This window comes from Triticum urartu, chromosome 1, assembly GCF_003073215.2.
Source record: "Triticum urartu cultivar G1812 chromosome 1, Tu2.1, whole genome shotgun sequence".
In the NCBI taxonomy this organism is placed as follows: Eukaryota; Viridiplantae; Streptophyta; class Magnoliopsida; order Poales; family Poaceae; genus Triticum; species Triticum urartu.
In genome coordinates, this window is record NC_053022.1 from 335,286,950 (window position 1) to 335,302,177 (window position 15,228).

Consider the following 15,228-nt stretch of genomic DNA (forward strand, 5'->3'; position numbering starts at 1 on the left):
TGGCATATTGATAAAAACAGATCAAGGACTTAGTGGAATTGCTAAGTCCCTGAAATCAGCATTAACAAATGCACCACTTTGCAATCTTGTGCTAGTTACCACACACATCACAAAAATACAAGGATAGCACCTCTGGAAAGATGACAAAGCATATGACAGAACACATGTAGAGCTCATGGGCATATCATGCACACAATAATCATGGCAAAAATGACAAATAGCTATTTGGTGCAGCAGATCTGACACTTAACTCAAATAGCATTCTTCCAACAGCATTTCGGGCATCAAGATTAACTCAAATTAAAATGATGCAGTGAGATGAAATGATGTACTCTCTGAGGCGAACATTTTGATATACTAAACGTCCAAAACGGAGCTATGGAGAGAGAGTTACGATGCTGTGAATAAAGAAAAAAATATAGGGGAGAGGGGGAAAGTCAACCGCGTAAGATCTAGGGTTCCTCGGCACGTGAACCGAGGCAAGTCCGGTGAGCTCACAGCGGCTCCGGCGAGCTCGATGGAGCGGCAGGGAGGCGAGGGAGAGGTGGATCCGGCCTCTCCCGACCGGGTCCGGTGGCGGGGAGGGCTCCGGCCACCGCGGGGAGGCGAGGAGGCGCGGGGGCTGCCGGCGATGAGCTCCCGCCGGCGAGCGGGGAGCGGGGCGGCGGACGGCGACCTGGGCGGCGGAGGCGGCGATCGGGGCGCGAGGGGGCGAGCGGCTATCGGGCGCCGGCGGCTCCGGGCCGGGAGGGCCCCGCATGGGCCCTGGCGGGCCGGCGTGGCGATGTGGGCGCGCGGGCGGCGGGTGAACCGGGCGATGACATGCGGCGGTGGCGGGTGGACCGGACACGTCCGACCTGCAGAAATTCGTCCGGCGGCGGCGGATGGAGTGGATCTAGGGTTTTCAGGAGAGGGGAAACGAGAATTTCGGAGGGGGTGTATTTATAGGCATAGAGGGAGCTAGGAGTGTCCAAATGAGGTGCGGTTTTCGGTCACGCGGTCGTTGTCGGTGTTCTGGGAATGGGGGTCCCCACACTTGCCTGCCTGCGGCCTGCGGCGTGGCTCAAAGGGGGGCCCCAGCATGGCCCATCTTCATCAACACAGACCCAAGACCCTCGCGAGGGGCCAAGCCTCGCGGGGCGGACAACACGGAGCTTCCTCAGGCACGGCCTCATCAGGCTGGCTCGCGAGGAGGCGGAGAGATCAAGGTGGGGTACCTCACGAGGTGCCCATGACGCAAGCCATGACGACCAAGGGCGCCAGGCGGGTTCCAGCCCGTGCAGTGTCCTCCTTTCCTCTTTGGTGCAAAGGGGGCAAGCGCAGCCGCGGAGTACCGAGGCATCAGGCAAAGGTTGCCATTTCGGTGCAACGAGACCAAGACTAGGAAGACTGCAAGACGGAGGTCATCGTGGAGCCCAAGACGGCGTCACCACCACAGCTTTGTGCAGGCGAAGACTACTTTTGTCAGGGTAGCGAGTACTAGCTGTCCCCCTTCAAATTAGCCCGCCATTGTTGGCTCCCTTCTCACTCGATATTTGGGAAGAGGACCAGGGCCACTATAAATAGGACCAGCCACCCACAAAAGAGAGGGGTCTTTGGGGGGAAGGATTAAGAAGAGAGAGAGAGAGAGAGAGAGAGAGAGAGAGAGAGAAGGGTGGCTGAACTCCTCCCGGCAGTTCATCGCCCTAGCCAAGAACAGACCCTCGCGAGGCTGTTCTTCCTTGTATCATTCATCATCATCATCCCAAGAGGCAATCCACCACACCACACACTGGAGTAGGGTATTACACCATAACGGTGGCCCGAACCAGTATAAACCCTGTGTCTCTTGTGTTGTTCTTTCCATGGCTTAGATCTTAGCGAGGCGAAGGGGTGCAGATAGGTAGGAAGCGAAATCTCCGCACGCACCCTAGTGTTCGAACCTCAAGGGTCTGCCGGAACCCGAAATCCGACATTTGGCGCACCAGGTAGGGGTGCACCGGAATTCGTCTTCCACCACCCCGTCCTCCTCCGACCATCGCACCCATGTATGACGCTCGTCGGGCCCGCGCTGAGCGCCGGGCCGCCCTCGCTTCCCGCGTTGCCCAGATGGCTCCTGTCGGCAGGCGTCCTCACCGTTCCCCGTCACCTGCCGTCAACGCTGCCACCGGCCCGGCAGGGGACGAGCAGCAAGCATCGTCTCAGCATCCGTCCGTGCGGCAAGACGGCCGCACCGCAACTCCCTCGCTCCCCCCGGCTGGTTCTTCGTCCCGCGCGCTTCGCGCACCCATGGAGGCTTGAGCTACGCTCATCGCGGCGAACGAGGTCCTGCGGTACCGCCCCATCGACGACGTCTACGAAGAATGGCTCGACCACGTCGCCGAGCTCGTCCGCGCCGCAGGGGGCTCTCCTGCGCCGTCTGTTTCGCTGCACCGCACCCCGCCCCGCGCGGGCGACGAAGCTCCGGCGGCGCCCCGGCCGCCTCCCCCTCAGGAAGGCGCCATGGCTCCAAGGCGTGTGGCCCCTGGGCAGAACGCGCTCCGTCGGGTGCCAGCGCAGCAAGAGCAGAGCTGCCAGGAAGTCCCTCGCCCGCAAGAAGCTGCCCGGGCGCTCCCTGCTCCAGCACGTCGCGACCATGCTCCTACTCCCACACGTCAAGACCCAGCTGCAGCGCGTGGGGACATGCAAGACCAAGCTCTGCGTCACCCAAGGCCTCCCGTGGCCACAGCAGGCTGCTGTGCCTTCACCGCCGAGCTACGCAGTGTCGCGTGGCCCGGCAAGTTCAAGCCAGACCTGCCTCCTCACTACGACAGCACGGCTGACCCTGCGAAGTTCCTCCAGCTCTACGAGCTGGGCATCGAAGCTGCCAATGGAGACGAGAAGGTCATGGCGAACTGGTTTCCCATGGCGCTCAAGGAAGGGGCACGCACCTGGCTCCAGGCACGATCTCCTCCTGGGACGAGATGCGCACCCGCTTCATCGCCAACTTCCAAGGTACTCGTGACCGGCCACCCGCCGTGAGCGACATGCGCCGCATCAAGCAACAACCCGGGGAGACCCTGCAGAAGTACATCCAGCGCTTCAACAACGCACGCCTCAAGATTCCCAGGGTGACTGAAGAGGCCATCATCTCAGCTTTCTCCGATGGCGTGCGCGATGTCAAGATGAAGGAGGAGCTGGGGATGCATGAAGACCTGTGCACTTCTTTGGAGCTGTTCAACTTGGCAACCAAGTGCGCCAGAGCTGAGGAAGGGCGTCTCTCCCTCCTCGAGCTGCCTGCCGCGGACCCGGAAGAGAAGAAGCCCAAGGCCAAGGATGTGAAGCGCAAGGGGGCTGCCGTGCTTGCAGCAGAACCAGACACCAAGCGGGGCAGAGATCAGCCCGAGCCTTCCAAGGGTAGCCGGTACTGCGTGTACCACGACCTCCACACCCACAACACCAACGAATGTCAAGAGCTCCGAGCCGTGCGAGAAGGAAGGATCGGCCGTCGCCCCGACCGCGGTGACCGGGGCTACGATCGAGGAGGAGGAAGGAACGCAGGACGCTGGGAAGACCGTGGCCCACGCCAAGGGTGGCGCGATCAACCTCACGAGGATCGCTGGCAAGACCCGCCTCGCGAGGGAGGCTGGAGGGGTCGGCCTCGCGAGGATCGGCCGCAAGGCAAAGCAGGCCTCCCTCCGCTGCCGCCACAACCAAGGAGAAATGAGGACCGCCACCAGGACGAGGAGGCTGGGGGCTTCTAGGAGCCGTGCGCGATCGCCTGCATCCTGGGCGGGGCTCAAGCCCCAGCCTCTCAACGCATCTTCAAGCAGTTCGCCCGCGAAGTGAATGCAGTCCTCCCCAAGCTCGAAGCCACGCGCCCTCTCAGGTGGTCGGCGTGCACCATCACGTTCAGCTCGGCAGATCAGCTCAAGTGTGCGGCTACAGCCGGAGTCCTCCCAATGCTCTGTTCCCCAATCATCAGCAACGTGGTAGTCACCAGGACCCTCATCGATGGCGGGGCGGGGCTCAACGTCCTGTCCGTGGAAACATTCAACCATCTCCAAGTGCCCTACAGCCAGCTTCAGCCAACCAAGCCTTTCTCCGGAGTCACCGATGGCTCCACGGTCCCGGTCGGGCAGGTCCGCCTCCCAGTCACCTTCTAGGCACACGACAACTACCGCACCGAGCTCATCGACTTCGACGTCGCTCACATTCGCCTGCCGTACAACGCCATCCTCGGGTACCCAGCGCTGGCCAAGTTCATGGCCGTAACCCACCACGACTACAACATCCTCTAGATGCCATGAAGTGGCGGAGTCATCACGGTGCCCTCTGAAGAGAAGGATGCGGTGTGTTCCCTAGAACGAGCCTTTCAGGCCGCGTCACTAGAAGACCCGGATCGCGGAAGCAGGAGGCTTCCCGAGACCGCCCCCAAGAAGAAGAAGACATCGTCCGGCTCGGCTCCTCAGGAGGTAGGCCCCTCTGGGCCGTGCCTGCCCGGGGGAACCTCCTTCCATCGCATAGGGAAGCGCGCCCGGCGCCCTCCTTAGGCAGGGCTCGGGGGCTCTCCCCTGGAGGGCCACCGACCTGGCTAGGGTCACGAGGGAGGTGCTTGGGCACCACATGGAGGCGTGTTTCAAAGCACGTTTCCCTCAAGAGGGAGTAAGGCAAGGAGAGCCAGACCCTCAGGAGTTCGTCAGCTAGGCCATTCAGGAGCTACAGGAGTCAAGAGTCATGAAAGGCGGCCGCCGTCTACTAGCAGTGGCTCCCCATCCAGGCAAGGATGGTGGGCTGCGCGTCTGCATCGACATACCAGGGCTCAACCGAGTTGCCTCTCTGGAGCGCCTCTAGCCCTCGCGAGTGGGGCGTTGCGGAGGTCCACCCCACAGCTACGTTCGCATGCCTTACGGCTAGCCGAACGCGGCTGCCACATACCAGCGCCTCATGAGGGGCATCATGGAGGCACAAGAGGCCAGGCGTTTCGCAGCCCTGGCGGAGATGGAGATGGTCCGCGGGGAGCCACCAGCACCTCCGGAGCCTCCCAAGGTCCCCGGGCCTGGGGGCTCATGAGGATTGGCTTCCGCGGCCCACTGAGTCTGCTACACCAACACCCCTTCGTCCTCAACGTCATCAGGTGACATCTTTCAAGTTTCACTTCCAGCTGGGAGCGCCCCCCGGGGCTGCATTATTCCCAGGCCGCGTGGGTCCGTCCCTGCGGCATGTACCCCTTTTATTTCATGTTGTTAGATTACCTTATTGGGGGTGCCCCTCGGGCTGCATGATCCCCAAGTCGCTCGGGCCTGACCCAGTGATGTCCGCCTTCCTAGCATCTATTTGAACGAATCCACTCCTTCGCGACTAATGTGTTTTACCTAGTTGCGTGCTCAGCTGACGCCAACTAACGGAGCTGCTCCCAAACGGCATGACGCTTGCGCATGGGTCCGTCCCTGCAACGCCGACAAACCTGAATGGCTGAGCTCTGGCCGCGGCAGCCCCGCATAGCGTCACCTCGTCAAGCCTTCAATGCCTCATTACCCCTCGGAAGCAACCAACGGCTGACTGTCAATTGTCATGGCAACCCCTTGTTTTCTTTTCTATGATGGGTCTACAGGATCTCTTAAAGGAGATGCATCAGGCGAGGCCCTTGCGGTGTCTCCTCCACTCTCGTCCGCGTGAACCGCTTACACGTTAAAGGGGGGGTGCCTGAGCATCGCGACTCAGGGCTCCTACTGGCTCTCCAGCCCTCACCCTCTGGCCTTGTCCACGGCATCGCGACCTGGCATATCAGCGACGGCTGAGACTCGCTCGATGGCCGGGACCCGAGGACGTAGAGCAGAAAGGGGAACAAAGGCAAGAGGGGAGAGACACACGAGGACCTCGCCGAGCACCCTCGCGCCTGCCGATGCACGGACCCGGTGACACGCCAGAGAGCGGCCCCTGATTCTTGAGATAAGTCATCATCCGGAACCGCCAGCTACCGTGGCACCATCCCCGCACCTAATTCTATCCCGTGTTAGCGACGCCGCTCTCCTTTCTCGCCAAACGATGGCTGCTTGGGTGCCAAAGGGGACCTCCTGAGCATCGCAACTCAGGGGCTCTTACTGGACTCTAGGTCACTCACCTCCTAGCCTTGACCACGGCATCGCGACCTGGCATACCAGCGACGGCTAAAGACCTCGCCCGGGAAACGACCACGACCTCTCTCCAACCCCGAGTCATGAAGACCTCACCCGCGGCAACGACCGCGACCTCTGCCTCGGTCGCGAGGGTGCTACAGCCGGCGTGCTGCAGCCAGAGCTCCAGGGGCTCCCCCTACCGGATGATGGAGGCGAAGAAGGGAGGAAGGCGAATCCAAGACTGAAGAGGAATGACGACGTGGAGCACGAACTCTCGGGAGGAGCCCTCGGTGTGGACCCCAGGGGGGACGACCCACACCTTCGTGACCCGTCGGCGCCGACGGCGGCGCCGCCCGTGGCGGTCAGCATCAGCTCCTTCAGGGCCCTCGACGTGGGTGTACAATGGAAGAGGGAACCCCGGCGGCGCCCGCTCGCACCAAGGCCTCGACACCACCTGAAGGGCCCCCTCGTCCGGGCCACGGGGGACGAGCCGTTTCTTCGGCGGGAGTGGGTGTGGTTCCTCTCGGGGAGCCTTTCCCTTCTCTGCCATCGAGAACCGGCGGATCGGAGCCATCGCAGCAAGACGGAGCAAGGATCGGGAAGAAGGAGAAGCAAGAAGGGATGGACTGGAAGGGGGCACACCGTTCCGTACTTATAGCCGGTGAAGGCCAACCGCCGACCTCCATGATCGCAGGTAATCATGACCCGCTTTGCACGCAGGGACTAGTCCAATCCGTGTAGTTGCCGAGGCGCCATGGGGAAGTGGAGGCGCCCACGTCTAGTCAACCGCCACGCGGCGCCCAAGGCCGCAGGCTGTTAGGACCCGCGGCGCTTCGCTCTTGCCCTTCCGCCTCCCTGCACGGCCAAGTCCGGGCGCGCCTTGGGCCCGGGGGCTACTGTCGGTGTTCTGGAAACGGGGGTCCCCAGACTTGCCTGCCTGCGGCCTGCGGCGTGGCTCAAAGGGGGGCCCAGCACGGCCCATCTTCATCAACACAGACCCAAGACCCTCGCGAGGGGCCAAGCCTCGCGGGGTGGACGACACGGAGCTTCCTTAGGCACGGCCTCATCAGGCTGGCTCGCGAGGAGGCGGAGAGATCAAGGTGGGGTACCTCACGAGGTGCCCATGACGCAAGCCATGACAACCAAGGGCGCCAGGCGGGTGCCAGCCCGCGCAGTGTCCTCCTTTCCTCTTTGGTGCAAAGGGGGCAAGCACAGCCGCGGATTACCGAGGCATCAGGCAAAGGTTGCCATTTCAGTGCAACGAGACCAAGACCAGGAAGACTGCAAGATGGAGGTCATCGTGGAGCCCAAGACGGCGTCACCACCAGAGCTTTGTGCAGGCGAAGACTACTTTTGTCAGGGTAGCGAGTACTAGCAGTCCCCCTTCAAATTAGCCCGCCATTGTTGGCTCCCTTCTCGCTCGATATTTGGGAAGAGGACCAGGGCCTCTATAAATAGGACCAGCCACCCACAGAAGAGAGGGGTCTTTGGGGGAAGGATTAAGAAGAGAGAGAGAGAGAGAGAGAGAGAGAGAGAGAAGGGTGGCTGAACTCCTCCCAGCAGTTCATCGCCCCAGCCAAGAACAGACCCTCGCGAGGCTGTTCTTCCTTGTATCATTCATCATCATCAGTCCAAGAGGCAATCCACCACACCACACACTGGAGTAGGGTATTACACCACAACGGTGGCCCAAACCAGTATAAACCATGTGTCTCTTGTGTTGTTCTTTCCATGGCTTAGATCTTAGCGAGGCGGAGGGGTGCAGGTAGGTAGGAAGCGAAATCTCCGCGCGCACCCCAGTGTTCGAACCTCAAGGGTCTGTCGAAACCCGAAATCCGACAATCGTGATCGAACGCTCTAGAAGATGGAGAGGGTTTTGGGCCAAATTGGAAGGGTGTTGGGCTGCAACACACATGAGGCCTTTTCGGTCCCTCGGTTAACCGTTGGAGCATCAAACGAAGTCCAAATGGTACGAAACTTGACAGGCGGTCTACCGGTAGTAAACCATATCCGGAAATCTCGGTCCAATCTGGAAATGTTTAATCCCCACACACGAAAGAAAGGTAGAAATGACCACCGGAGGAGAACGGAGCGCCGGAATGCAAAACGGACAACGGGGAAAATGCTCGGATTCATGAGATGAACACGCATGCAAATGCAATGCACATGATGACATGATATGAGATGCATGACAACGACAACAACACACGGAGACAAAAAACCCGAACCCGAGAAAATAAAATAACTTAACGCCGGAAACAGCAAGAGTTGGAGTACATATTGGGTAAGTTACATCCGGGGTGTTACAGTGGGGAACCAAGAACAAGAAAATCAGCAGGATATTTAACTTTTCCACACAAGACTTCAACATCTCTAACAATCCCAACTGGTGAAATAGTATCTCTATTGGCAAGCTTAATTGTAACATTATCTCAAGAGGTGCAATATCATGCATAATTTCTTTGTATAAGGAATGAGGTATTGCACTTGCACTAGCACCCATATCACATAAGACATGATAGCAATGATCTCCTATTTTAACAGAAATAACAGGCATGCCTACAATAGGTCTATGTTTATTTTTAGTATCAGGTCTAGCAATTCTAGCTGATTCATTGCAGAAGTAAATAACATGCCCATCAATATTATCGGCCAAGAGATCTTTAACCATAGCAACACTAGGTTCAAGTTTAATTTGCTTAGGGGGTTTAGGTGTCTTAATATTACTTTTGTTAACCACAGTTGAAGCTTTAGCATAATCCTTTATTCTAACAGGGAAAGGTGGTTTCTCAATATAAGCAGTAGGAACAACTGGATCATTATAAGTGATAGTCTCTTCTTCAACTTTAATAGGTGCAACTACATTTACTTCAATGGGAGGATTATATTTAAACCACTTCTCCTTAGGGAGATCAACATGAGTAGCACAGGATTCACAGAAAGAAGCTACTATCTCACAGTCAAGCCCATATTTAGTGCTAAATTCATGGAAAGCATCGGTATACATAAAAGATTTAACACAAACAAACTTAGGTGTTATACCTGACTCCTTACCTTCGTCGAGGTCCCAATCTTCAGAGTTGCGTTTAATTCTTTCCAATAAATCCCATTTGAATTCAATAGTCTTCATCATAAAAGATCCAGTACAAGAAGTATCGAGCATGGAGCGATTACTGAGAGAAAGCCGAGCATAAATTTTTTACTAATCATTTCTTTTGAGAGCTCATGATTGGGGCATGAATGTAACATTAACTTAAGCCTCCCCCAAGCTTGAGCGATGCTCTATCCTTCGCGAGGCCAATATATATATATATATATATATATATATATATATAATTACGATCACGATGAACCAGATGCATAGGATAAAACTTCTGATGAAATTCCAATTTCAATCGTTGGTAGTTCCATGATCCAATATCATCACATGGACTAAACCATGTCAATGCATCTCCCTTCAAAGATAAAGGGAAGACATTCTTCTTGATAACATCCTTGGGCATACCTCAAGCTTAAATAATCCACAAACTTCATCCACATAGATTAGGTGCAAATCGGGATGTAATGTTCCATCACCTGTGAAAGGATTAGCTAGAAGTTTCTCTATCATAACCTTAGGAATTTCAAAGTAAACATTTTCAGTAGGTTGAGGAGCAACTCTTTTCTCTACTGGTCGGGGCGAAGATACCCCGAACAAGCCCCTCAAAGGATTATGTTCCATAGTAACAAGTGACAGTAAATTTCAGCACAGTATATAAATTTTTCCTTACGGAATTCCACCTACCAAAGGCGCTTCACTCCCCGGCAACGGTGCCAGAAAAGAGTCTTGATGACCCACAAGTGTAGGGGATCTATCGTAGCCTTTTTGATAAGTAAGAGTGTCGAACCCAACGAGGAGCAGAAGGAAATGATAAGCAGTTTTCAGTAAGGTATTCTCTGCAAGCACTGAAATTATCGGTAACAGATAGTTTTGTGATAAGGTAATTTGTAACGGGTAACAAGTAATAAAAGTAAATAAGGTGAAGCAATATGGCCCAATCCTTTTTGTATCAAAGGACAAGCCTGGACAAACTCTTATATAAAGGAAAGCGCTCCTGAGGACACATGGGAATTATCGTCAAGCTAGTTTTCATCACGTTCGTATGATTCGCGTTCGGTACTTTGATAATTTGATATGTGGGTGGACCGGTGCTTGGGTACTGCCGTTACTTGAACAAGCATCCCACTTATGATTAACCCCTACCGTTACTACAACAGAAGTATTAAGGTAAACCTAACCATAGCATGAAACATGTGGATCCAAATCAGCCCCTTATGAAGCAACACATAAATTAGGGTTTAAGCTTCTGTCACTCTAGCAACCCATCATCTACTTATTACTTCCCAATGCATCCCTCTAGGCCCAAATAATGAACTAATCATATTTACAAAAACAAGAGAGGTCGAGTTCATACCAGTTTCTCCCATCTCAATCAGTCCATCATATATCGTCATAATTGCCTTTCACTTGAACGACCGAATGATGTGAATAATGATAACAGTGCACGTGCATTGGACTAAGCTGTAATCTGCAAGCATTCAATAAACATGAGAAGACAAGGTAATTCTGCTCTTTTGTCAGATCAACAATATTGCATATAGGAGTCACTTCAACAATTTAATTATGGTCTTCTCCTATCAACCCCCAAAGAAAAGAAAAGAAATAAAACTATTTACACAGGAAAGCTCCCAATAAGCAAAAGAAGAATAGGAAATCTTTTTGGGTTTTCTTTTTAATTACTACCACAAGCATAGAAATTAAAGCTAGCTAAAAGCTACAACTAATTTTTTTGGGTTTTCTTAAGGTTTATCAAACACACAAGAATAAAGCATAAAAGAGAAAATAAGCTAGCATGGATGATACAATGAAAAAGTATGAGCACCGACATCTAACAATGAGTGTGTGAACATGAACGTAATGTCGGTGGGAAATACGTACTCCCCCAAGCTTAGGCTTTTGGCCTAAGTTGCTCTAATGCCACGGATGGCCTGGCAGATATCCAAAGTTGTAGTTGGGGTCATACTGAGTTGCAGCAGTCATTGCATCGTGGGCTGCAGCTTGGAGGCGAGCTATCTCAGCCCTCCTCTTATACTCTTCCGCCTCCTCTCTGGTTATAAAATATCTCCCTTTTTCCTGAAAGTCAAAGAAATTAAAAGCAAGGAGACCGACGTGATAGGTGCGTCTTCTGTCAAAGATTAGTCGGTACTGGAGGAACTGATCGTTCCTCTCAACAAACTGATGACGAACCATAGCCTCATAATCCAAATAAGCAGGGGCAACTCAATATCATCCTCACGTATGGTTATACCAAGAAAATTAGCTATGCGGGTTGCATAAATTCCACCAAAGAAATCTCCATTAAATCTATTAAGATGCAACCTACGTGCAACAATGGCTCCCAAATTATAAGATTTATCTTCTAACACGGCACTCCTAAGAATACTGAGGTCAGGGACACACATGTGACATGCTTCATCTTTACCATTAATGCATCTACCTATGAAGAGAGCAAAATAATGTATAGCAGGAAAATGAATGCTCCCTATGGTAGCTTCTGTTATATCTCTAGATTCCCCCACAGTTATACTAGGAAGAAAATCTCTGAACTCGGATTTGCGAGGTTCCCTAGTACTACCCCATTGTGGAAGTTTGCAAGTAGTGGTAAAATCCTCTAAGTCCATAGTATAAGAATTTTCATAAAGATCAAACAGGACAGTTTGAGAATTGTGTGAAGATGAAAATTCAAACCTCCTCACAAAGGAACTAGTGAGATAGGTGTACTGATGGCACTTTTCTGCCTCGAAGCTCACAAGATCAGTATTACGCAAATATGTGTTAAATTCTTCCTTAATTCCTGCTCGGTCCATGAAGTCCTTTGAAGGCCATTCACAAGGCCGCACTGGAGCGTCCCTTGGTGGCTCATCATCAGCATCACGCATTGCAAGCCTGGGTCCTTGTTTCCTTGAAGAACCACCTTGGTACATTTTCCTAAACATATTTCTTCCTCTGAAAAATTTCTGAAATTTTTAGTAACTTCAAATAAAAGTGAACCAAACTCAACAATATTGATAGCAACTACTCCTACAAGTGCCTAGAGCCTATATCATGCATTAGAACTACTTGGAACCATATAAATTTGACATGCAACACTACAAAAAAAAGACACATTCGTGACATTTTGGGCCGAACGAAATTTTTTCTGTCATACATATGACACTTCTATGACGATAATTGTGACAAAACCCGGTATCATCATAGATGTGGTGGGCTCCTACTTCTATGACAAAAAATCATGACAGAAAATGGGCTTTTCGTCCTAGGCGGGCTGGAGACGCAGCTGCATGACATTCTTTGGGTCGTCCATGACAGAAAAAACCGTGGTAGAAGCGAGGGGGAGGAAAATTTCAGGGAGTTCCCGGTTACGGTGGGAGGTCGGGGGCCGAGCGATGCGCGTTTCTCTCGTACACGTACACGCGTGTGTGCGAGGCGTTGGGCTCTAACTGAACCCGAGCGATTGCACTGCAGGCTACGCGTTACTGAACCCGAGCGATCGATCGATGGCTGTTAACTGAACCCGATCGAGTGATTCCTTCGCTACTGCTGCTAACTGAAGCCGATCGATTGGATGAACAGTGAGCGTTGCAGGGGGGAGGGGTTGGATGAACAGTGAGCGGTGGCGTTGCCTCTGGATGAACAGGACCCCGTGGTGTGGTGGAGGGCTGGATGAACAGTAGACGGTGGAGGGGTGCCCGTGGAGGGGTGGTTTAACAGTAGCCGGTGGAGTAGCGTGCAGTGGAGGCTGGATGAACATGAGCCCGTGGAGGCTGGAGGAGGTCGACGGTAGCCTGTGGAGGCTGGAGGAGGTCGACGGTAGCCCGTGGAGGCTGGAGGAGGTTGACGGTGGAGATGAACAGTATCTCGTGGAGTCCCGTTTTGCGGTACGCCACACCCCTCCCGATCAACAGGACCCCCATTTCGACCGTAGGAGGTCCGTTTCATCCGTTTTGCGGTACGCCACACCCCTCCCGATCAACAGGACCCCCATTTAACGGTATGCCACACCCCTCCGATCAACAGGACCCCCGTTTCGACCATATGTGGTCTGTTTCCTCCGTTCTGCGGTACGCCAGGCCTCGTTTCCACCGCCTGTTCCATCCAAGCACCACGCATTCCGTTCCGACCCAGCCGGTTGGCTCCCACGCGTCCCGTTGCCTCCCGATGAACACGACCACGCATTCCGTTCCGACCCAGCCGGTTGGCTCCCACGCGTCCCGTTGCCTCCCGATGAACACGATGCATTCTGTTGCCTCCCGATGAACACGACGCATTCCGTTGCCTCCCCATGAACACGACGCATTCCGTTGCCTCCCCATGAACACGACGCATTCCGTTGCCTCCCCATGAACACGACGACGACACTGTTTCTCCGTTCCGACCCATCCATGTACACGAGCCCTCGCCGTACGTATGCGAGAGTAGGCATTCGAGACCCCGCCCGTATGTACACATACATGGCCGTATTTTCTTTCTTGCACCTTGGCCGTTGTACGTACGTGTACATGATACGTGCGCGCCTCTACTATGACACGTGCGCTCCTCTACATCCACCAGTATATATGTACGTACACGTTTGCGACCAGAATGACAACGCTACATACGCTTCGACCAGGTGGGTCCCGACTGTCAGGCACTTCCTTGCGTGTGAAGATGTAGCTGGTGGGTCCCAGCAGTCAGGGGGGCGAATCGTTTTTTTGCCCGGACGCACTTCCTTGCGTGCGAAGATGTAGTTGGTGGGTCCCAACAGTCAGGGGGGTGAATCATTTTTTTGCATGGACGCACTTCCTTGCGTGCGAAGATGTAGCTAGTGGGTCCCAGCAGTCAGGGGGAAACGTTTTTTTTCACGAAGTACAGTGGCCCGTCCGATGGGTCCTAGCTGTCAGGTGGAGGAATCATTATTTTCCGCGTAATAACAAGGCACTTCCTTGCTGCGGCCGTGGACCCAGCTGTCAGCCTCTCCACGTACAGTCCACGTCCGATGGAAGTCATTCCTTGACCACGTTGACCACACCGCACCGAGAGAACCAGGGCGGTGGACGACGGCGAGGCCTAGGAAGGGGATGACGCGGAGCTGGGGAAGACGCGGCAGTGGAAGCCCACGCGGAGAGGAGTACGAGGGTTCACTGGTTCGGCTGCGGTGTGAGGCTGCCGTCGCCGCAGGGCCTGGCCAGCGTTGGGAATAGTAGGGGGCGGTGAGGCCTCTGCGGCGGCACATCCGGCCACGGGAGGCAGGAGCATGCGGCACGACCGGCGCTGCTTTGGGCGGCTGGAGTAAGAAGACCAGAGGTTGAAGAAGCACTACGGCCGTTGGATGGACATCGTACAGTCACTGGAGCTAGAATCGTTTATATTGACTAAGTTGACAAAGCCCTCCGTCCCGGTCAACTTAGTAGGCCCACAAGTCAGCCTCCCACCAAGGTGGGTCCCAGCTAGCGGGGGGTATTCATTTTTTGTGCGTAATAAGGAGGCACTTCCAGTGGGTCCGAGCTGACGGCAAGGGGATGTTTTTTTCACGAAATACGATGGCCTGTCGGGTGGGTCCCAGCAGTCAGGGGCAAACGTTTTTTTCACGAAATACTGGTAGGCGTCCGGTGGGTCCCTGCTGTCAGGTGGAGGAATAATTATTTTCCGCGTAATAAGGAGGCACTTCCTTGCAGCTGCCGTGGACCCAGCTGTCAGCCTCTCCACGTACAGTATTCTTCCGATGGAATTCGGTCGTTGACCACATTGACCACGCCGCACCGAGAGCACCACGGCGGTGGACGACGGCGAGGCCTATGAAGGGGACGACGCGGAGCCGGGGAAGATGCGGCAGTGGATGACCACGCGGAGAGGAGTATGAGGGTTCACTGGTTCGGCTGCGATGTCGTCACCGCAGAATAATAGGGGGTGTGGGTGAGTGGAGTGGAGGGATGGTCTAGCCAGCGGTGGGAGTAGTATGGGGGCGGTGAGGCCTCTGCGGCAGCACAGCCGGCCACGGGAGGCAGGAGCAGGCGGCACGAGCGGTGCTGCTTTGGGCGGTTGGAGCAAGAAGACCAGAGGTTGAAGAAGCAC